At 48.0% G+C, this 24,369-nt stretch overlaps 1 long non-coding RNA gene across 1 annotated transcript in view; it reads right to left on the reverse strand.

Moving 5' to 3' along the window:
• LOC140430010 (uncharacterized) overlaps window positions 1-21,032 on the reverse strand; it is a 203,306-nt gene extending 182,274 nt beyond the window's left edge. Inside the window, exon 1 of the long non-coding RNA XR_011949273.1 lies at window positions 20,885-21,032. This is a non-coding gene — a long non-coding RNA (uncharacterized lncRNA). The remainder of the gene's footprint in view (window positions 1-20,884) is intronic.
• Window positions 21,033-24,369: the final 3,337 nt, after the last annotated feature.

Genomic DNA, 24,369 nt, shown 5'->3' on the forward strand with positions numbered 1-24,369 from the left:
ACTCACCCGATTATAGGCAATGTGACCCTCATTACCCTAAAAGTGTTCTCTTTGCACCTACGACTGATGTTAACATGAAAACCTTCTGCAGTAAATTTTTTTTTTCTTTCTTTAATGTGACTTCAAATTACATGCCCCAAATTTTGACTGGTCCACAATGTGTCATATCAGCTAATGTGCTATTAATGGGTTAAACAGTATTTTTTCATTGCATTTTTGGCCATATAACAATCATGCATTACTTTTACCAATTCATAATGCATCTGATCTTCCACAAAATGTATTGAGTGAAGTTCTTTCTACTAGTGCACTAAACAAAAAGCAAAATCAATTCACTGTTGATGTATTATCTGCCTAAGAAAAGGATTTGAACTTCATGGAGGTCTCTCAGAAGGACACTCGACAAAATGTTACTTAGAGCCACTGCTCTAAAAGAACACACTAAACCACAATGATTATTTGAACACAAGAGCTTCTTCTCCATGATGATAATGAAACTTCCTGATTTAACTTTCTGAATCTTTCTGCTTTTTCGTTCGATTTGTATATTTGTTTTTCTTATCTTTCAAAAGTCTCAACTAAGCAAGAAGCAGATTAATAACCTGGTTCTACTCCTTCGCGAACACTGTGATGTTATCCAGTTGGATGGAGAATCATGGGGAAAGATTTTTAATATTCCCATGATTGGAGTGCTGAAGCCAAATATTTATCCCTATGTGTGTTGCTTGAATCAAAATTAAAACTTTTTAAAAAATATCTCTCTGCCGCTGTCTTATCCTTACTTGCCTGAATCCTAGCTCTATCATCTGAAAAACTATCCTCGCAGTTTCACTTTTTTCCTCTAGTGAACTAATTGACCACCTCTTGAACCAAAATATGAACTAATCACATGGGTCCCACAGACTGACACTCTCCTCTCATCATTCTATGGTTGTCATCAACCATTCTTCAATTCGAGGATGATATCTGTTCAGGTTCATTGGTTTCTGCCATGAATCTTCATGTGACTGAATAGGTCAATTCTTGACCTGCAGCTCGTTGGGCACATGGAGCAGGACATCTCACCAGGTAGCAGGATCCAGTTATCAAAGTTTGCTTGCCACTGTTTCCCTTTCTGCCACTGCTCTGCCTCATGATTGAGTCGTATGGACTCAAGGCCTGATGCAGCTTTATGGATAAGTTGCCACCATTTTGAACAATTGGTAGCAAGAGTGCCACCAATCATAAATGCCAATGCTGCAGTGCTTCAAGGAGAGCTTCAGAATCTTGGAAGCATTTCTTTCGTCCAACCTGGAACACTGACCGTTTGAGAATTGAGAAAACAAGAACATGGCTGGGGAGACAGTTTTTGGCCCTCAAACACAGTGACTAGTCCATCAAAGTTGAATTTGCAAGAATTTAGCCTGAATGCATGTGAAGCTGGCTTCAAGAAATGCACTAACATTTGTTCACCAGTCCTCCTGTTGAATCTGAAGAATGCAGTTGAGGAATTTCTCCAGCCCTCTATATGTGGCTGATACACAGACCGAGTCTCATTGCTGTACAGGAGCATGGTGGCGACAACTGCTCTGTACACTCGGACTTTTGTTGACTTGTGGGAGACTTTGTTGTCAAACACTCGCTACATAGTTAATAGAGGAGCTGAGTTGGCACAGCTGATCTGGTGTTGGTTCTCCTCATCAATGGCAGCCGTTTGAAAGAAGTAGCTCAACATATGGGAAATGCTCAACATTTTCCAGAGTTTCGCTTGCTACATGTATGGGGGGTGAAATATTTGGCTGACCAGGGGCGAGATTTGAATCACCGGGGGCTAGCGTGAATCCCGCCCCCGCCGGTTGCTGAATTCTCCAGCACCTGAGATTCAGTGGGGCGGGAATCGTGCCGCGCCGGTTGGCGGGCCCCCCCCCCCCCCCGCGATCCTCCGGCCCGGATGGGACGAAGTCCCGCTGCTAGCATGCCTGTCCCACCGGCGTTGATTAAACCACCTCTCTTACTGGCGGGACAAGGCGGTGCCGGCGGGCTCCGGGGTCCTGGGGCCGCGGGGCGATCTGGCCACGGGGGGTGCCCCACGGTGGCCTGGCCCGCGATCGGGGCCCACCGATCCACGGGCGAGCCTGTGCCGTGGGGGCACTCTTTTCCTTCCGCCTTCGCCATGGTCTCCACCATGGCGGAGGCGGAAGAGGCTCCCTCCACAGCGCATGCGCGGGGATGCCGTGAGCGGCCGCTAATGCTCCCGCGCATGAGCCGCCCGGCAATGTCATTTCCGCACCAGCTGGCGGGGCGGAAATCAGTCCGGCGCAGGCTTAGCCCCTCAAGGTTAGGGCTGGGCCCCCCAAGATGCGGAGGATTCCGCACCTTTGGGACGGCGCGATGCCCGACTGATTTGCGCCGTTTTTGGCGCCGGTTGGCGGACATCGCGCCGATACCGGAGTATTTTGCCCCAGGTGTGGGTTGATATATGAGATTTGTTTTTACAACATTCAAGTGTCTTGGATACAGATTTGAGGTGGTTAAGGACGGAATTGTCCATTGACCGGAGGATCCCGCAGTGGCTGATGACAAGTTGCCTCTGTCACGAGAAAACCCACCGTGGAAGGGGCTGGAGAATTCCGCCCCAAGAGTAACTTGAAAATCCAGTGCCAAGTTGGCAACAACACTGTAAAGAGTACCCCACTTAAGCCCACACCTCCCCCCCTATCCCCGTAACCTAGTAACCCCACCAAACCAGGCTGCAGAAAGATTTAGACAGTTTAGGAGAGTGGTCCAAGAATGGCTGATGAAATTCAACGTGGGCAAGTGCAAGGTCTTGCACTTTGGAAAAAAGAATAGAGGCATGGACCATTTTCTAAACGGTGACAAAATTCATAATGCTGAAGTGCAGAGGGACTTGGGAGTCCTAGTCCAGGATTCTCTAAAGGTAAACTTGCAGGTTGAGTCCGTAATTAAGAAAGCAAATGCAATGTTGTCATTTATCTCAAGAGGCTTGGAATATAAAAGCAGGGATGTACTTCTGAAGCTTTATAAAGCATTAGTTAGGCCCCATTTAGAATACTGTGAGCAATTTTGGGCCCCACACCTCAGGAAGGACATACTGGCACTGGAGCGGGTCCAGCTGTGATTCACACGGATGATCCCAGGAATGGTAGGCCTAACATACGATGAACGTCTGAGGATCCTGGGATTATATTCATTGGAGTTTAGGAGGTTGAGGGGAGATCTAATAGAAACTTACAAGATAATGAATGGCTCAGATAGGGTGGATGTAGGGAAGTTGTTTCCATTAGCAGGGGAGACTAGGACCAGGGGGCACAGCCTTAGAATAAAAGGGAGTCACTTTAGAACAGAGATGAGGAGAAATTTCTTCAGCCAGAGAGTGGTGGGTCTGTGGAATTCATTGCCACAGAGGGTGGTGGAGGCCGGGACGTTGAGTGTCTTTAAGACAGAAGTTGATAAATTCTTGATTTCTCAAGGAATTAAGGGCTATGGAGTTGAGATCAGCCGTGATTGAATGGTGGAGTGGACTCGATGGGCCGAATGGCCTTACTTCCGCTCCTATGTCTTATGGTCTTAACCTTTTTTGGACACTAAGGGCAATTTATCTTGGCAATCCACCTAACCTGCACATCTTTGGACTGTGGGAGGAAACCGGAGCACCCAGAGGAAACCCATGCAGACCAGGGAAGAACGTGCAGTCTTCGCACAGACTGTGACCCAAGCCGGAATAGAACTTGGGACCCTGGTACTGTGAAGCAACTGTGCCAACCACTGTGCTACTGTGCTGTCCTGTCACCTGCAAACTAAAGGCTATGTGTGTCTATGGTGGTCAGTTTAGTTTTGGCACAGAGGCGGCTATGGGTGAAGAGTTTTCCATCGAGACGATATTTAAGGGCAGTTGATCTTTGATGAGGTAAATAGTCAGTGACAGATAGATTGTAAATAGTATGGGGGCTATCACAGCCTTGTTTGACCTCAATACAGATTTTTCAGCATCTGTCTCAGATCCCACACTCAAAACCGTTTCATTCATATCATAATGAATCAATTGCAGGATTGTGATGAAGTTTCTTGGACATCCAAATGCGGCGGCAGAGGGCGGCGGAGGCAGATGACGGCGTGGTAGCCAGCAGGGGCGAGGGCAGGGGTTAGGGGGGAGTGTGGGGGAGTTCTCTTTTCTCCAAATCCATAGGATGAGTACATGGAGTCTTGATTTGAATAAAACGCTCCAGATTTGAAGATCTCAGCTGGAATATCATCAGGGCCACAGGCTTTGCTGTTTTTCATCTGTTTGATTGCTTGATGCAGCTCTGCCATCACTGGTGGTTCACTCATAGATTATATCACAGGGTACTGTGCGATAGCCTGGAGTGTATCAGCTGCCACTGTGGATTCACAGTTGAGGAGTTGTTCAAATTGCTTCTTCCAGCATTGGCAGATGGCATTTGTTATCCTTAAGAAGAGAGTCACCACTCTGTGAACAAAGAAGGGTTTGTCCATTTGACTTTGGTAGCTTCAAAAAACTTTACATGTCATGATGCTCAGTATATTGTTGGATCTCTTGGGCTTTCCTATCGTATGTCCTTTATCTTCCAGGTTTGTCTTCGCGTGTAAGCCTTGAGCTGTTTGAATGCCACCTTTTTGACTTGTGACCTTGGGTTGATTTGACAAGCAATGAAGGGAGCTCAGTTTTGTTGCAGGAGGTCTCATTTTTCAGCATTGCTTTCATCAAACCAGTCCCGATGACAATGATGCTCAAATTCAATATTCTGGACCCAGGAGTCTCGTGTAGCTGACTTTATTTGATCCCATTGTTCTGGAACTGAGTTGAATGTGTGAAGATTTTTCAGATTGGTTGTGAACTGCATTTGGAATTATTTTCGTTGGTCAGGGCTTTAGGGCTGAGACATTGATTTCCTTCCCCTTGGACCTTTGGGACTTGCGATGCTTTGCTGCTAGGTGGATGTTCATCGCCACTCGATCATGCCAACGATCTGTCCAGTAATCTTCAGTCCCCCACATGAATATAGTGATACAGGCATCACTTCAATCTTTAACTGAAATAATTACATAATAATCTGGGAGGTATCAATACTTTAATCTAGGATGCCTCCATGTGTTTTTATATTTGCCCTCCTGGCAGAAGAGGGTGTTTGTTATAATGAGGTAACGCTGAGCACATTATTTGAATTGGCTTTTCCCATCCCACTTTTCCCAATGATTCGTCTCATCAGTCATGGTCAATCCTGGCATTAAAGTCCCCCAAAAGGATGTTGCTTTCTTCTTTTGGGAAGGCAGTAAGGACTTCATCAAGATCAAAATAGTACTTTTCCTTGACATTTTCAGATTCAGGAGGCCGAGCAAAAGTGCTGATGATGGTTGCATATAATTTATACTGAGCTGTGGTGGTGTCTCCGGGTCAGAGAATCGCCGGGGGCCGGCGTGAATCCCGCCCCCGCCGTGTCGCGAATTCTCCGCCACCAGAGATTCGGCAGGGGCGGGAATCGCGCCGCGCCGGTCGGTGGGAATCCCCCGGCGATTCTCCGGTCCGCGATGGGCCGAAGTCCCGCCGCTGTCAACCCAAGCCAGCCGGCGTGGATTGAACCACCTTTAGGACGGCGGGGGACGGCGGCTCGGGTGGGCTCCGGGGTCCTGGGGGGGGGGCGCCGGGCGATCTGGCCCCGGGGGGTGCCCCCACGGTGGCCTGGCCTGCGATCGGGGCCCACCGATCCGTGGGCGGGCCTGTGCCGTGGGGGCACTCTTTACCTTCCGCCTTCGCCATGGTCTCCACCATGGCGGCGGCGGAAGAGACCCCCTCCACTGTGCATGCGCGGGGATGCCGGGAGCGGCCGCTGACGCTCCCGCGCACGTGCCACCCGGCAAAGTCATTTCCCCACGCCAGCTGGCGGGGCACCAAAGGCCTTTCCTGCCAGCTGGCGGGCCGCAAATCAGTCCGGCGCGGGCCTAGCCCCTGAAGGTGAGGGCTCGGCCCCTCAAGATGCGGAGACCTCCGCACCTTTGGGGCGGCGCGATGCCGGACTGATTCGTGCCGCTTTTGGCGCCGGTTGGCGGACATAGTGCCGATATCGGAGAATCCCGCCCAGGATGTCTGGTGGTGCGTCCAGAATGCTATTCTATATGGAAAAACCAACCCAGTGGACACGACGTTTGCTGGTAGCCTTTCCTTTCCAGAGAAAGGTGTATCCCCCTGTTTGTTCCTTCATCTGCCTCTCCTCAAGAAGATGGGTCTCACTTTATATCATTACAGTTCTTCTTTGTGAACGGTCACTCTTTTTTTTAATAAACAATTTTATTGAGGTATTTTAGGCATATAAAACAATGACATTGTATAGTACTGTACAAAAAAAGAAAAGCAAATAACACATAGTACAAACCACAACTCCATTCTCGCAAGGACCTGCCTAAACCACCCCCTACTCTACTCTACCCTAGCCGCCCCCCCTCCCCCTGCTGACGGTTAATTCTCCGCGAAGAAGTCAATGAATGGCTGTCACCTCCGGGCGAACCGATAGTGAACCTCTCAAGGTGAACTTAACTTTCTCTAGACCAAGAAAGCTCGCCATGTCCGATAGCCATACTTCGGTCTTCGGGGGCCTTGAATCCCTCCATGCCAACAGTATTCGTCGCTGGGCTACCAGGGAAGCAAAGGCCAAGACGTCATCCTCCTTCTCCTCCTGGACTCCCAGGTCCTCCGACACCCCAAAGATTGCCACCTCTGGACTCATTACCACTCCAGTTTTCAATACCCGGGACATGATGTCCACGAATCCCTGCCAGTACCCCCTGAGTTTAGAGCACGACCAGAACATGTGCACGTGATTAGCCGGCCCATCGGTTCATCTGGCACACTTGTCCTCCAGCCCGAAGAATTTACTCATCCGGGCCACCGTCATGTGGGCCCGGTGCATGACCTTAAACTGGATCAGACTGAGCCTGGCGCATGTTGCGGTCGAGTTTACTCTGCTCAGAACTTCTGCCCAAATACTGTCCTCCATCTCCCCCCCTGAGCTCCTCTTCCCACTTAAGCTTTAGGTCCTCAGTCTGTGCATCCTCCGCTCCCATTAGTTCTTTCTAAATATCTGAAACTCTACCCTCACGTAACTCTCCCCTCGATACTACCCTGTCCTGCCCCCCCTTTGGCGGAAGGCGTGGGAAGGACGGCACCAGCCTGCGCACGAAATCCCGCACCTGCAAGTATCTAAAGTCATTCCCTCCCGCCAGCCCAAACTTCTCCTCCAACACCCTCATGCTCGGGAAGCTCCCTTCCAAGAACAGATCACCCACCCTCGCAATCCCCGCCCTCCGCCACAGTCGATACCCACCGTCCATGTTCCCTGGGGCAAATTGGTGATTGCCGCAGATTGGGATCCACACCGATGCTCTCACTTCCCCTATATGCCTCCTCCACTGGCCCCAGATCCGAAAAGCCGCGACCACTATAGGGCTGGTGGAGTACCGCGCCGGTGGGAGCGGCAGAGGCGCTGGAACCAGGGCTGCCAAACTGTTGCCCCTGCACGAAGCAGCCTCCATCCGCTCCCAAACCAACCCCGTACCCACCATCCATTTCTTTCTCATCGCTATGTTGGCCGACCAGTAGTAGTTGCTGAAGTTCAGCAACGCCAGCCCCCCTTCCCCTCTGTTCCTTTCGAGCATCACCTTCCTCACCCGCGGGGACTTCCCCGCCCATTCAAATCCCAGGGTAATTTTATTCAGCCTCTTAAAGAAGGACCTCGGGATGAAAACGGGGTGACACTGAAATATGAACAAGAATCTCGGGAGAATCGTCAACTTAACAGTCTGCAACCTCCCCGCTAGTGACAGCGGGAGCGCATCCCAGCTCCGAACCTCCGCCCTCACTCGTTCCACCAGTCGGGACAGGTTGAGCTTATGCAACTTGCCCCAGTCCCGTGCCACTTGTATCCCCAAGTATCTGAAGCTTTCTCCTACCAACCTGAAAGGCAGCCCCTTCAGCCTACTCTCCTGCCCCCTCGCCTGATTTACGAACAACTCGCTCTTAGCCACGTTCAGTTTATATCCTGGAAACCGGCCAAATTCCCTCAGGGTTTCCATACTGTCCATCCCCGCCATTGGGTCCGATATGTATAACAACAGGTTATCCGCGTATAACGAGACTTTATGTTCCACTCCCCCCCGACCAGCCCTTTCCAGTCCCTTGAAGCTCTCAGAGCAATTGCCAGGGGCTCTATGGCCAGCACGAACAACAGTGGGGAGAGAGGGCAACCCTGTCTTGTCCCGCAGTGCAGTCTGAAGTAATCTGATGTCGTCCTGTTCATCCTTACACTAGCCTCTGGGGCCTGATATAACAGCCTAACCAAGTCAATGAACCCCTCCCCGAACCCAAACCTTTCCAGCACCTCCCATAGATAGTCCCACTCAACCCGGTCAAAAGCCTTTTCCGCATCCATAGCTATCACTATCTCTGCCTCCCTGCTCTCCGGGGGCATCATAATCACATTAAGCAGCCTTCTTAGATTGGCCACCAGTTGCCTATCCTTTACAAACCTGGTTTGGTCCTCCGCAATTACGTCCGGTACACAGTCCTCAATTCTAGTCGCCAAGACCTTGGCCAGTAATTTAGCGTCTACGTTGATCAAAGAGATCGGCCTATAAGACTCACAGGCCTCCGGGTCTTTATCCCGTTTCAGAATAAGTGAAATAGTGGCCTGTGACATCGTCGGGGGTAGAACCCCTCTGTCTCTTGCCTCGTTAAAAACCCTGACCAGCACCGGCCCCACTATCTCGGCAAACTTTTTATAAAACGCCACCGGATACCCATCCGGCCCCGGGGCTTTACCCGACCGCATGACCTTCAGGCCCCCCAATACCTCTTCGATCCTGACCAGGGCCCCCAGTCCGTCTACCACCCCCCTACCCACTCTTGGGAAGGTCAGTCCATCCAGGAATCGTCTCATCCCCTCCGGTCCCCTGGGGGGGTTCCGAAGTGTACAGCTTACTATAAAAGTCCCTAAACACCTTGTTCAGCCCTGCCGGGTCCCCCACCAGATTTCCCTCCCCATCCAATATCCTTCCTATCTCCCTAGCTGCTTCTCTCTTCCTTAGTTGTCTCGCGAGCGTTCTGCTGGCCTTCTCTCCCTGCTCATATATCGCGCCTTTTGCCTTTCTAAGCTGCTCTACGGCCTTGCCTGTAGTCAGCACCCCGAACTCTGCCTGCAGCCTTTGTCGTTTCCTGAGTAATTCTGGCCTCGGGGACCCCGCGTAGCTCGTGTCCGTCCGTAAGATTTCCTGAACCAGTCGGTCCGTTTCTCCCCTATCTGTCCTGTCCCTATGAGCCCGGATTGAGATCAGCTCTCCTTTCACCACTGCCATCAGCGCCTCCCAGAGCACCGCTGCTGAGACTTCTCCGGTATCATTTACCTGCAGATAATTCTGCATGCATCTCTGAACGATCACTCATGAGTGATTATTCATGAGTGTTTAGAAAGTTACAACATGAAAAGTTTTCATTCTTTGACCCCACAGTGTCTGGTTCCCCAGACTTGGACAAAATGGAACAGCCTATTTTTTGGGCCCATTTTAAGCCTGCTCCCGATTTGGGACAAACAAAAGGTATGCTGCTAGGGCTACTTAGTCATTGATGCTGCTGGCTAAAGACATCTCTACCCTAATGGGACCAATGATCTTCATGAAACTCTCGCCCGTGTGCAGACCCTTGCTACGGGACTCCTCAGCCCCTGTCACCAATCCTCATTGCCACACGACTTGGCAAATGGACCCTGGTGGAAGCCTGTGCATTACTTTGTTTAACACGGGAACCTTGGGACACCGCCATTGTACGGTATTGAGGGGTTGGTGGTCAGATTTCGGTGACATGTCAAATAACAATGATTGGAAACACCTCGCCTTTGCAACATTCTTCCACTTTTGCAGCTGATGAGATGCACAATCTTTCTTCGCCTGTTCTGCTGTTGAGGACGTTTTGGATCACACATTGTCTGATGACTCCCCCCAAACCTGCCACCATGGGTGGCCCTACCAGGAGCTAGGAACTCCCAGCAGCCTCGTTCAAGAGATCATCAGAGTGCACAAGCCTCTCCACCACGTCAAGTTGGCAGTTTACCATCCATATAACAGCACATTGGCAGACTAATTCTTTACCACTTTGCCAACTTCCCTTTATGTCGTGAAATGTTGTGTGAAATGCAGCACCAGAAAATGTGGGATCCATATTGGTGTTTCTGAGCCTTACCCCTTGACTTTTGAAGCTATTCAAAGAACGTTCCTTTCTGAGTCATTAAAGTGGAGCAACGCAGGGATTTGTTTATCTTAAAAATGCAGAGTTGATTCCCTCCATTGAGACAGAGACATTCAAAAGATATTAGGTAAAGCAAGAAAAAAGTTAGACTGCTGAAATATAAAATGTGAAGAGACGAGGAAATAATAAAAAAAATCCGATTTTGAGTGCATACATAACTTCCCTCCCAGTGGGGGAGCGGAAAGGTCAAAAGCTCACGGGTTGTGCAGTGCAGCTGCACTTTTTAACATTGCTTTCAAATAATTTACATTGTCAGGAATGAATGTGTTTGTTAATCCAACCTTTTAATTACATGATGGGCTAGTGGTGGTGGTGGGGGGCGGTGGGGGGGGGGGAGCAGCGGGTGCGGGGTCTTCGGGTGGTGGTTGTGATTTGAGGCTGTTTGCATTCAGAGTAGTTTTAAAGAGACACCAGCATTCTGTTTTAAATCAGTTTTATTATCATAAAACATTGGTTATGTTACTGATGATGACTTTAATAGTATGCTGAATGACCCCCTAGCTTTCTAAACCTTCGATTTAATTTCCGTGAAAATTTCATGCAGAACGGTTTACTTGCATACTGTCTTCTTGGGGATTAGCTATCTTCTAACTAAGGATATCATGTGCAGTTGTTTTTACTTCCAATGGGATGAACATTTCAGCACGTAAAATAATACTTTGTGCCCAGCAAACATTCAAGGCACATGACAGAATGTTTAAGAATGACAATTAGACATCTTCTGCATATATCAAAAGTAGGTAGGTTTGCATAATAACCTGAGGCATTTTAGAGTACAATTGGAGCCACTAAAACTGCTGCATTGTGAAAATGGAATATTGTTTTTATTATAAAGTTCATGGGCTTAACTAAAAGTAACAAGAAGAAATCTGCTCTGGACATGTTTCAGAATTTATGTATAATGCCTCTTTGTCAATTGGAGTGCTGATGTAGACCTTCTGTGTGCGTATACTTGTCTATGCATGTGTGTGGGTGCCATATAACAGTTCAGCCCTTTATTTAAGTTTGAAATTGTAAGGCAAAGAAAATGATTTGTAAGGGGTGCCATTTAACGGCCTCATTGCACACAACTTAGTGTCTCTCGCGAGATCCGCAATGCTCGAAACTTCTTGCAAGATTTAACAGAGTCTCGCGAGACGTCACAATTGGGATCTTGCTGGGCAAGATCCAGATATGCGTAATTAAATAATCCACTAAAATTAGTTAATTATGCATTCATTAGATTCTGGATCCCGGGGCCAGGGATTCTCCGGCTGCACCTGGAAGCTCTTGCCAGGGTGCCATTTTGTACCTGTCCACACAAGCATGGACCAGTCGTATTGGAATGTGGTGCATCTTCCAGGCCATCGGTGAACCCTAGGTTATCATAGAATTTACAGATATCATAGAATTTACAGTGCAGAAGGAGGCCATTCGGCCCATCGAGTCTGCACCGGCTCTTGGAAAGAGCACCCCACCCAAGGTCCACACCTCCACCCTATCCCCATAACCCAGTAACCCCACCCAACAATTTTGGACACTATGGGAAATTTAGCACGGCCAATCCACCTAACCTACACATCTTTGGACTGTGGGAGGAAACCGGAGCACCCGGAGGAAACCCACGCACACACGGGGAGGATGTGCAGACTCCGCACAGACAGTGACCCAAGCCGGAATCGAACCTGGGACCCTGGAGCTGTGTAGCATTTGTGCTATCCACAATTGTTATAACCTGCCTACTGACGATTGGCTGGGGACTAATGACTATCCCACAATCCTATGGGAGTATGAACTTCCCCAATGAGGGGGGCGGAGAAACTCCTACTATAAATAAGCTGGCCAGTCCAGGAACCAGGAGGAAGGAGAAGGTAGCAAGGGAAGTTACTGTTATGTATATATTGTTATAGTAAATAAACGTTATTATTTTGTATCCTTAAAACTTGTGCTGGATTGTTCGGGGCCCTTACAAAACTGGCGACGAAGGTAAAAGTGAATAGCTGTCTACACTGCTGAAGCCACCTCCCTGGATTTTTTGTTGGATACAGGTTGGAAGTTGTTTTCTATTATACCATGCCTCTTTACGGACGTTTGGATGTTTTTGATGCTGCGCTGGAAAGCTGGAACCAGTACACACAACGGATGCGTTACTATTTCCGGGCAAACAATATCACTGAAAACGAGCGCCAGGTGGTCATATTGCTCACCGCCTGCGGGCCGCATACGTTTGGGGTGATTAGGAGCCTTACGTACCCAGCTGCGCCGGACACCAAAATGTTTGATGAACTTGTGAATATAGTGGGGCAACACTTTAACCCAACCCCGTCCACGATAGTCCAGCGTTACCGGTTTAATACCGCTGAGAGGACCCCTGGAGAATCCCTTGCCGATTTTTTATCCAGGCTACGCGGGATTGCGGAATACTGTGACTATGGTGAGACCTTGTCAGAAATGTTACGCGACCATTTGGTTTGTGGTATTAACAATGCGGCCACCCAGAGAAAGTTGTTAGCGGAGCCAACATTGACTTTTCAACAGGCAATACAAATAGTCTTGTCCCGAGAGAGCGCAGAGCGAGGAGTACAGGAGCTACAGGGAATGGAAGTGCATGCCATGAGCGGTTGAAGGAGCGGTTGAATAAACTCGGTTTGTTCTCACTGGAACGAAGGAGGTTGAGGGGAGACCTGATAGAGGTATACAAAATTATGAGGGGCATAGACAGAGTGGATAGTCAGAGGCTTTTCCCCAGGGTAGAGGGGTCAATTACTAGGGGGCATAGGTTTAAGGTGAGAGGGGCAAGGTTTAGAGTAGATGTACGAGGCAAGTTTTTTACGCAGAGGATAGTGGGTGCCTGGAACTCGCTACCGGAGGAGGTGGTGGAAGCAGGGACGATAGTGACATTTAAGGGGCATCTTGACAAATACATGAATAGGATGGGAATAGAGGGATACGGACCCAGGAAGTGTAGAAGATTGTAGTTTAGTCGGGCAGCATGGTCGGCACGGGCTTGGAGGGCCGAAGGGCCTGTTCCTGTGCTGTACATTTCTTTGTTCTTTGTTCTTTGTTATGCCTTGGGGCGCAACCCTTTCCACCCAAAAACGTCCCCCCGCACTCCTGCGGTACCTTGGGCGAGGCAACGACCAGACCGACGCCAGTGGCCATCGGACATTCCTCCCCGAAGGGAGCCTTCTCCAGAGCCAATGGATGAGGAGCCATGTCCGTGTCAGACTTGTAGGCGCCGACCCCGTCGCGGACGGCGGTCCTGGGGACGCCAGAGGCGCCGTCGTTCCGACCGAAACTGGGACCAGCCCAGAGGCCGTACCTTCCATGTGGATGAACCTGCGGCGACCACTCATGAGGACGTGGAGACGGAGGACGACTGCCTGCAGCTGCATTGTGTGGCAGCTCCCCGTGTGGCCCCCATTAAGGTGACAGTACGGGTCAATGGCCACCCGCTGGAGATGGAGTTGGATACTGGCGCAGCGGTCTCCGTGATCGCCCAGAGGACATTCGACCGCATCAAGCAGGGTATACAGACCCTTACACTAACTGACTCACAGGCCAGGTTGGCCACCTACACGGGGGAACCACTGGACATTGCAGGAACTACAATGACCCCTGTTGTCTATGGACGCCAGGAGGGGCGTTTCCCACTTATTGTAGTGCGTGGCCATGGGCCCAGCCTGTTGGGTCGGGACTGGTTGCGCCATTTGCGGTTGCAATGGCAGCACATCCTCCAAACAGTTTCTGGAGGGTTGACTGAGGTGCTAGGACGATACCCAGAGGTATTCCAGCCTGGTTTGGGGAAAATAAAAGGGGCCGTAGCCCGTATCCAAGTTGAACCAGGAGCCACGCTGCGCTATTTCCGGGCGCGCCCAGTGCCTTACGCTTTGCTCGAGAAGGTAGAAGGGGAGCTCACTCGTTTGGAGAGTTTGGGTATTATCAGGCCCGTCCGTTTTGCTGACTGGGCAGCACCAATTGTACCAGTAATGAAGCCAGGTGCCACAGTTCGCTTGTGTGGCGACTATAAACTTACAGTGAATACAGTTTCCCGACTCGACCGATACCCAATGCCTCGTATAGAGGATCTCTACGCGAAACTTGCAGGCGGACTCTCATTCACAAAATTAGATATGAGTCACGCCTACCTGCAATTGGAGCTGGACCCTGCCTCCCGACCATATGTAACAATTAACACACACCGGGGCCTGTATGAATATACACGGTTGCCCTTTGTAGTATCCTCTGCCTGCGCAATTTTTCAACGTGTTATGGAGGGCATTTTGAGAGGTTTACCACGTGTGGCTGTCTACCTAGATGACGTGTTGATTACAGGGACGTCGGAGCAAGAGCATTTGGAAAATCTGGAGGCTGTCCTTAAACGCCTTCCGGAGGCTGGAGTCCGTTTACGTCACACAAAGTGCGTATTTCAGGCAAAAGAAGTAGTCTACCTAGGTTATCGGGTGGACTGCGAGGGTCTGCACCCCGTTGCAGAGAAGGTGCGTGCAATTCAACATGCCCCCACCCCGACTGACACTTCGCATCTTCGTTCTTTTCTCGGTCTCGTAAACTATTACGGGAAGTTCCTCCCCAATCTGGCAACTACGCTGGCCCCCTTACACCTGCTGCTAAAGAAAAATCACACCTGGGTTTGGGGTCAGCCGTAAGAAACCGCTTTCCGGCGGGTAAAGCAACAATTGTCGTCGTCTGGGTTACTAACCCACTATGATCCGGGAAATCCTTTGCTCGTCACATGTGATGCATCCCCGTATGGTATTGGGGCTGTCCTGTCCCACAAGATGGAGAACGGGGCCGAGCGACCGATAGCTTTCGCCTCCCGCACATTGACTGCAGCGGAGAAAAAGTACGCGCAGATCGAGAAGGAGGGCCTGGCAGTGGTTTTCGCGGTGAAACGCTTCCACCAGTATGTGTACGGCCGCCATTTCACTATCGTGACTGATCATAAGCCCCTGCTGGGACTCTTCAGAGAGGGTAAGCCAATACCGCCCATTGCTTCTGCACGGATCCAGCGCTGGGCTTTGTTGCTTGCTGCATATGAGTATTCTCTGGAGCACAAACCAGGTACGCAGATAGCAAATGCCGACGCACTGAGCCGATTGCCTTTATCGACCGGCCCCATGTCGACCCCCACGACCAGTGAGGTGGTCGCAACCCTAAATTTTATGGACACCTTGCCTGTCAGGGCATCACAGATCCGTGAGTGGACCCAGACGGAGCCAGTCTTGTCAAAGGTTCGGCACATAGTCCTGTATGGTGGGCAGCATAGACAGCTCCCAGGCGAGTTGCGGGCATTTTCCTCCAAGCTGTCAGGGTTCAGCGTGGAAGACGGCATCCTCTTGTGGGGGACGCGTGTGATTGTCCCGGAAAAAGGCCAGGAGCTGATATTATCAGACTTGCACAATGGGCATCCGGGCGTGACCAAGATGAAAATGTTGGCCCGGAGTTATGTCTGGTGGCCAGGCCTCGACACCGACATTGAGAAGGTGGCCCAAAACTGCTCCATTTGCCAGGAGCATCAGAAGCTTCCGCCGGCCGCGCCCCTACATCACTGGGAATGGCCAGGGCGGCCTTGGGCACGCTTACATGCAGATTTCGCAGGCCCTTTTCAGGGATCCATGTTCCTTCTGCTAATTGACGCCCAGTCCAAATGGCTGGAGGTGCATAAGATTCAGGGGACAACGTCCTGCGCAACAATTGAAAAAATGCGCTCATCATTTAGCACGCATGGCCTCTCCGAGGTGCTGGTCACGGATAATGGCACTCCATTCACGAGTGAGGAGTTTGCTAGGTTTACAAAGATGAACGGCATCCGCCATATCCGCACTGCCCCTTACCATCCGGCTTCAAATGGGTTGGCAGAGCGTGCAGTGCAAACATTCAAAAGAGGCCTAAAAAAGCAGTCTTCCGGATCAATGGACACGAGACTGGCTCGGTTTTTGTTTACGTACAGGACCACCCCCCATACAGTGACTGGGGTAGCTCCCGCAGAACTCCTAATGGGCCGGAGACTTCGCACCCGCCTTAGTATGGTCTTCCCGGACATTGGTGCAAAAGTACGCCGCACACAAGAACGGCAGGGACCGGGATTGTCTCGGCATCGTCCGATTCAGCGGTTTGCGCCCGGTGACCCAGTATTCGTGAAGAATTTTGCTGGTGGTGCCCAATGGGTTCCTGGTGTAATCTTTCGCCAAATGGGCCCTATATCATACCAAGTGCAAGCCCAGGGTCGTCTCCAGCGAAAACATGTAGACCACGTCCGGTCCAGAAGATCATCCCCGCAAAAGATTCCCCGCCCCCGGAGCTCAGTTCAACAGCGGCAAAGACCAGAAACAAGGGAAGGTAGTCCTCCAAATCTTCCACTGGTGCCTCACTCGAAGCCTGCGCAGGTCATGACGGGACCGAATGGGGATAGAGACGCTGACATGACGGAGGCAGCAGACTCTGACTCCGAGATGGAGACACAGGATGAATCAGAGGGGGAATCCTCGGGTCCACAGGCCGTGGATGTACAACCGCGCCGTTCATCACGGAAGCGCCGGTCTCCATCACGTTATACGCCGCCTGATCCAGCGCGGCGTGCAAATGGCGTCCGGCCTGCGGCCAAACGAGTTCGACGCCTTCCTTCGCCAGGGCCTACGGTGGATTCCTTGGACTTTGGGGGGGAGGGATGTTATAACCTGCCTACTGACGATTGGCTGGGGACTAATGACTATCCCACAATCCTATGGGAGTATGAACTTCCCCAATGAGGGGGGCGGAGAAACTCCTACTATAAATAAGCTGGTCAGTCCAGGAACCAGGAGGAAGGAGAAGGTAGCAAGGGAAGTTACTGCTACTGTTATGTATATATTGTTATAGTAAATAAACGTTATTATTTTGTATCCTTAAAACTTGTGCTGGATTCTTCGGGGCCCTTACAAAAACAATGCTACCGTGCTGCAGGTTGTGGGGCATTGGGCAGGGTGGAACCCCAGCACTCCCTCTGGCACCGGGGTACCTTGTCATTGTTGGCCTGCCACCTTGGCACTGCCAGCCTGGCACCTTGTCATTGCCACCCGGGCACCCAGGCTGCCAGATTGGCAGTGCCAAAGTGCCTGGGTGGCAGGTTGCCAGGGGTTCTGCCCATAAGAAGTGATGTGAAGCGGAGCTTGAGGACCCTGGAATAGGTAGATTGGGTGCAGTGGGGGTGTTCAGAGGCCATGGTTGGGCCACTGAGGGGAGTCAAGAGATCCTCCCCGATCCCTGAGTAGTCTTCCTATACAGGCGAGCTGAGTATGCCAGTGCAGGAAGTGACATAAGTGCAGCCTTGACGGGGCATTCCTCGCCGAGGCCAATGAAACGGCAAAGTGCCGTTGGATAGCGGGCTCTTTCTCGGCACTGTAGGCGCCAAGAAACACCCTGCTAAATGCTCCCCAAAACCGGACATAGAATTGTTTTGGTTGAATCACGCCCAAGGTTTCTTCATGATTAAAAGAAGAATGTTGAATCCTCAGTCTTCAAACTATTTTCAATAGCCTGTTATTCACACAAGCTGATTATTGCTGCATGTGAAGTGGAGATGTCAATGTGTTGGATAGTTTCTAACTAATGCAGTTATCTCAAGAAACTCAGATACTTCAACCTTGATCTGCCCTGTTGATTGCTGTTCAAATATTCCTTTGTTAATCAAAGGGTTAATGATGCATCACTCCATCCACGTCAACCCATAAACCTAAAATTAAGCCAGTCTTGTTACTGCTGAATTCTTCTGCTGTTTATTTAAGTGACCTTATTACTTTGTAAAATATTAAAATTAGTCCAGTTGATTTACTATACATTGCCATTGCTAAACATGCTAAAGTGTAATTGAAGAAATGAACAGAACTAAAGAATAATATTAATTTGAGCTATTCTTTGTCAGAAAGTTAATGTAAGCCTTAAGGATAATCTGGAAATGTTTTAGATTATTTTAGCTTTCAGAGAAACAAAGTTCCTAGCGATTTCAATTAAATTTAATCAGCATAGTTAATAATAATACTGCAGGGAAACCAGTGTTCAACTATGACCTAGTAGAACAAGAGGTAAAACACTTGCTTCCCAAGCAGATGGTCGAAGGGTTGAAATCAGAGGGCAGCCTGTCACTTCAATCGCCTGCCACTGCTCAGATGAGATTCAGCAGTTCTTGTCTGGTGAAGTGAAACATCGCATGACATGAGGGGAGGACCTAGCATTGTCAGGACGATGGGCTAAAGGACCTCCTGCGCTCTGTGAGGATTTATCACAAGAACACAGTCACCATTAATGCGTGCTTGATATAGAGGGCAGAATTTTGTTAGATCATGTAAGCCGTGCTAAAGCCTGCATTATTTAACTCAGTTGCCTGCATACATTTGTTTACATATAGTATATATGTTTGTTGTGTCAGTAGTGCCAAATCCCACCGTGATGTGAAAATGGATTCATTAAATCTAACCATTTATATGCCCATGAAAACCATTGTATTGTCATAAAAACCCAAACTAGTGCTCGCATATCCTTTCGGAAAGGGAAATGAGCACTCCTACTCTTTTGGCCAACACAAGAATCCAGTCCCACACTAAATAATTGACCCTGCCTGCCCTCACAGTACCCGGAAATGGATAATAAATACATCTTGCCAGTATTGTCCACATCATTAAAAAAGGTAAAGCAAATAAAAACCCTTCAGATTCCTATTCTGCGGGAGATACATAGTAAAAAAAAAAGACAAGAGCTCTATATTCCACATATTCAAGGAATACTCTCTGTTTAAATTCTTCAATTTTACTTATGATTGGCAAACTGCTGCCATTTCGAATAGGAATTTTGGCACTTTACAGGGAGGTATTCCTGCTTTCCAGTGCAGAATCCATGACAACATACCACTGCTTTAATAATTCAGTAGTTTGCATGTATCCCTGCTGCGCTCACTTAACTATTACCTCACCACAAAACACAAGCCCCACACATTTGGTACGGCAGATACTAATTAACATTTATTCTGCAGCACTCTTACTCAATGTGGCTCTGAATTTGGCATAGGAGCTCTAAGGGAACTGAGTCAGAGCTAATTCCTCGAGCAGAAAGTAATACCTTGAGATATTGTTTCTCCATGTTACTGTAGGTAGAATATCACTGGGGACAAATGTAGATGGATGTCTTGTATTCCACCATTTATTCTGTTTGAAATCGGCAGAGCACTCAATCTTTCTATGCAGGGTAACAATGAAATTTGTACATTTCTGTTTTTTAATGAAGCGTGAAAAAGTGTGTCAGAAAAGTTGTTATTATCTGACGAGGAGGCAAGACCACACCATTCATATTACAATAATATATTTCAACATAATTTTTCTACTTCTCAAATAAAAACACATTTGCTAAACAGTCTTGTATGAAGACAGTGTCACTTTAAAAGAGTATTCAATTTTTTTCCCTCACATTCGTGAATATTTTTTGATTTGTATTGAGGTGCTTTTCAAAGGTTCCATATGAATTTCCCACAGGTAGCAGACTGCTCCAGCACAAAACAGCCTTTGGATATTTTTCTGTTCAAAAGGCGAATGCTTGATATGGAAGGAAATTGTAAACTTTAGTTTAAGAATTATTTAATCCTATGCATATTCAGGGAGTGGCAATAGCAAAAGAACTAAATATCAGAGTCAATAAAACTGTAACCTTGAAAGGGTGCCCCTTGGCAAAAATTGCAAGTGCACTGATCCACTACACTGCAGAGTGATCACACACATGGGTACTCCCCCATGATTAACCACATGCTGAGTTCCCAATCTCCACTGGGCCTTTCAAGGAGGTCATAATAAAGGTGCAGCCCCCTGCCAGAAAACGCAACAGCAAGAGGCGGAGGGTGTGAAAACAGAATACACTGAGTAATGCCATGCCACCCTTGTTCACCCCATTTGAGAGTGGTGTAAACAAGGGAGCGGCCCAGAAACGAGTTGCCTGTCTGTTCTGTTGCTATGTGGCACAGGATGACCTAAATAAGCGAGAAAGACGACTTACGCCACAGAGAAAAAAATAAACTTGATAAAAATCCCTCACAGCGTCAGTTAGATCCTTGAGGGTTAAATTTGTTTCTTGCAAAATAACTGCACCACATTAAATTTGTACGATCAGAACAAGACGACAGATACACGACTCATTTTATGACAGGATTTTTTGTACCCCATCCCCCTTTAAAACATGTCATTAAGTTAACCATTTGGAGTCGAGAGGAAAATAATTAAATGTGCTGCCCTCACTATTTTCATTAAAAAAAAGCTTATTGATAGTATTTTTGAAATTTAAACACAGCTTTCTTATAATTATGTCAGAAACCGCACAGGAGAATTTACAAAGCATAATGCCTTTATCTGTCTTCAGTTGTCTGCCTGAAAATCTCACACAGAATTTAATAAATCTTGTTTTGATATTGTGCCAGAATGCACCAAGCCTACCCTTGGTTTAGTTTAATAGGGTCAAAATATTTCCACATTGGGAACGTACACATTAATCATACATCCAGTGGATTTTCAAAATTGAAAGAGACAAGGCCAAGCAAAATTTTAAATTAATTGGGCCTACCCCAGCATTCAGGGTCACCTTGTGTCAGTTGTCCCACATTTTCCAGGTCATGGAGTTCCTATTTATCGTACAGCTGACACGAAGAGAGATAGACGCTTTGGGCAAAGAAAGGTGAAAGAACTCCACTCCAAAAGTGTGAATTTTCCTACAGGCAATAACAACAATTGCTGCTGCAGATTGTCGCCAGACACCAACCACTTAAATAATGCATGCTCTGCTGAGGACTCAGTTTGGTGCATTTTCTAATAGAGTAGTCAAGCAATTTTGTAAACACCCTGTCGTTTACCATAAATTCACTGGGCTGCTTCAGACTTTTGAGTAATTAGTGCTGCTGCTGCTCACAATTATTAATGCTAGGTGAGAAACTGTCTTCAAAATAACCTCTATTTTAACGTGGAAAGTTGCCTGTAATTTATACAGTTTAGCTGTCACGTTAATAAAGATCTAGAATTTACAGCAAATGTGTTCAATGATCTCTGAAGAATTTGGTTCTTCTATTTAAATTATTTTGCCTTGAAGAGACTACTTTTTCATCACAAAGACAGCTATTTGAAGGGAATGGATTTTATTGAAAGCAAAAGGTTAATGTAAATACAAAGTTTCTCATACAGCTCTCAAATGATTTCTTCAAATTTGTTTTGTGCAAAACTGAACATTTCCGTGTATTAACTTGAATTTACCAATAGCCTAAAACCCAACAACATAAGAACATAATTCCTGTAGCATAATGCCAAATAAAAAGAACACCTTTACCAATTGTTGAACTGCTTATTTGACATTTGACAAATGGTTTGAATTGACTAATATTATGACATACAATCGCGAAAGTAACATTCATTTGATTTTGATTTGTTTTGCTCTCCTGTCTCTCTGAACAAAATCTAGTGACGAATATTTCTTTCAAATATGCACTTTTCATCAATGATAAGTGTCAGAACACAATATAACCAATCAGGCAGAAGAAACTATGAAACCCTGGGCTAGAAGTTTGTAGTTGTTATTACATCTCAGAATGACTACATTGTACATTTCTCTGAATAGAAATAAATTGAAATGGAGAGTGAGGTGAAAAGAGCATTGTCTTAAGTTTGAAAAACACAGAAAATTCTAGCATGTCAGTCAACATCTAAAAGAGAAAGGCAATTGACATTTCAGATATGACCCTTCATCATGCGGCCAATAATGTAACATCAAAAATCTTGTACTGTCAAGAGCTGAGACGCGATGCTGCTATGTACCAATTTGGCTCAATGTAGTTTAATGTAAAGAGTAAAAAAATCACAAAGCTCATTACACCATCAATATATTTAAATTGAGAGCTAAACAATAATGCGACTGGAGTGCCTGAATTCCCATTCCCAATTGGTGCTGAAGAAGATGATCATTTTTGTTCTTTACTCTTGGCAATGTAAGGATTAAATGGTGACCCGAACTGATTGAGCTGGCTAACTGGCAAGAAGATACAACTTGCCTTTAACCAGACATCTCTGTTTCAAAAGGCCAACGTGTTCTACCACTAGTGGAATCCACTCTTCATTAATTATGTAGTTGGGGGTTTCCAAAGTTTTTCACAGTGGAGCGGGCTGAAGGGTGCACGCCGTTCCAACATATCTGGGTGCCATATTTAAAAGGCACCCAGACATCAACTTACCCACTGTTGAAGGAAGGAATTGCCCACTGATCATAGAGACCCCTGGACCCCAAATCCAGTGATGAATCCTTGCAAGTCTTTCTCAATGCAGTGGAGACCAGGAGAGGCATTCTCCTCCCCCAGAGGATTAAAGGGAAAGGCTGAGTGTTGTGCCAACCCTGCATGGGAGGAGGTCTCCAGGGAGGTTAGTGCCCAGGATCTCCGCCAGAGGACTGCCCAGCAATGCCACAAATGGATGAATGATCTCATCCACCCTGCCAGGGTAAGTGAACCCTTGATTTATCACATTCACTTCACTGAATGATACAGGAACATGGGCCTCAGTGGCAACGACCTCCCCACAGTTATCCTTGATCCCTCCCTATCACCCAGCTGAATGTCGACGTCACCTACCTTCCCGTGAAGCCCACCCCTGTGACAGTAGATCTGCTCTGCTTCATTCTTTTAACCTCCAGAATCTGCTTCCCCTTCCAGGGAGGCGGTGGGACTGGACCATTAACCCAGGTGGGCCAGGATTCAAATTCCACAACAGAGCTGGTTAAATTTAAATTGAATAAAAATCAAATGATGACCATGAAATAATTATTGATTGTTGTAAAAACCCATTTTGTTTACTAATGTTCTGTAGAGAAGGAAATCTGCCATCCTTACCTGGTCTGGCCTACATGTGACTCCAGATCCATAGCAATGTGTTTGACTCTTAAATGACCCTTGATCCTTTCAAGGGAAATTAGGGATGGGCAATACATGCTGATCCAGCGATGCCCACAGAGCATGAATGAATAGATCAAAGAAAATCCCCTTCAACAACTCTCAGTGCCCCTTAACCCTCCATCACCGAACTCTCACCCACCCGCCTACTGGCTTCCACTGCCTCGTTTAACCCTCACCATCCCTTCATTTCACCAAGTCCCTCAGTGTGCCCTCTCCCAGGGCTTCCCTTTGAACCACTCTCCCCACTTCTCCCCCAGGTCTGTTCATATCTGCACAACACCCTCCCCCCACCGCTCTTCCCCTTTATACCTGCACATCTCCCCCTCCCCATGCACCTTTATAACTGCATACCCACCATGTTCGCATATACACACCACCACCCATGCCTCTGCCAGCATTCGAGCATGGCCCTTCTCACCCTCCCATTTAATACCACCTCACTTATTACACAACCCCTACAGCATCTCTCTGTTTGTCCCACCAATCCCAAACTCCTTTGCCCACCTCTAGGCCCCCACACCAGCCCTACCTCTGCAGTCCTCTCCTCCTCATCTAAACACTCCCCCCAATCCTCCACCATAGACTGCCATCGCCCAACAGTACTTCCTGCAGCTGTTCACCTGCAGCTTGAAGGTCCACCTCGTGGAAGAAACTGCTGCGAGAAAATCCACGTGGTTAATGCTCAACCCACCTACTGATATAGGTGCTGTTCAAGGGTCCATGGTCACTGAAGGCCTCCATCCCAATCACTGGTGCAGGCCTTCTTCAGGTAAGTTCTGACATGTGCATGTCATGTTGGTCCAGACATGTTCTGGACCAATGTGAAATCCTGCTGGTGATACAGATGATTGGACAGGCAGGAAATCTAGTCGGGCCCTCATCTGCAAAATGGTTTCATGCCGGCCTCTGGTGGAAATGCTGACTCACCATGATGGACGGGGCAAGCCCATCATTAAACCCACTGAAAAACTCCGCCCATTGACTACACTGGTAGTCAGAAGCAATTCTCCAAAAATAATATGCTGAACATGCAAACGAAAATGGACACATTTGTAATCCATCCCCATCTGTTTTGCGCCTTGGAGGCACATGTGATTTATCAGGCTGAGTGCGGTCCACG

This window comes from Scyliorhinus torazame, chromosome 9 (genome assembly GCF_047496885.1).
Source record: "Scyliorhinus torazame isolate Kashiwa2021f chromosome 9, sScyTor2.1, whole genome shotgun sequence".
Classification (NCBI taxonomy): Eukaryota; Metazoa; Chordata; class Chondrichthyes; order Carcharhiniformes; family Scyliorhinidae; genus Scyliorhinus; species Scyliorhinus torazame.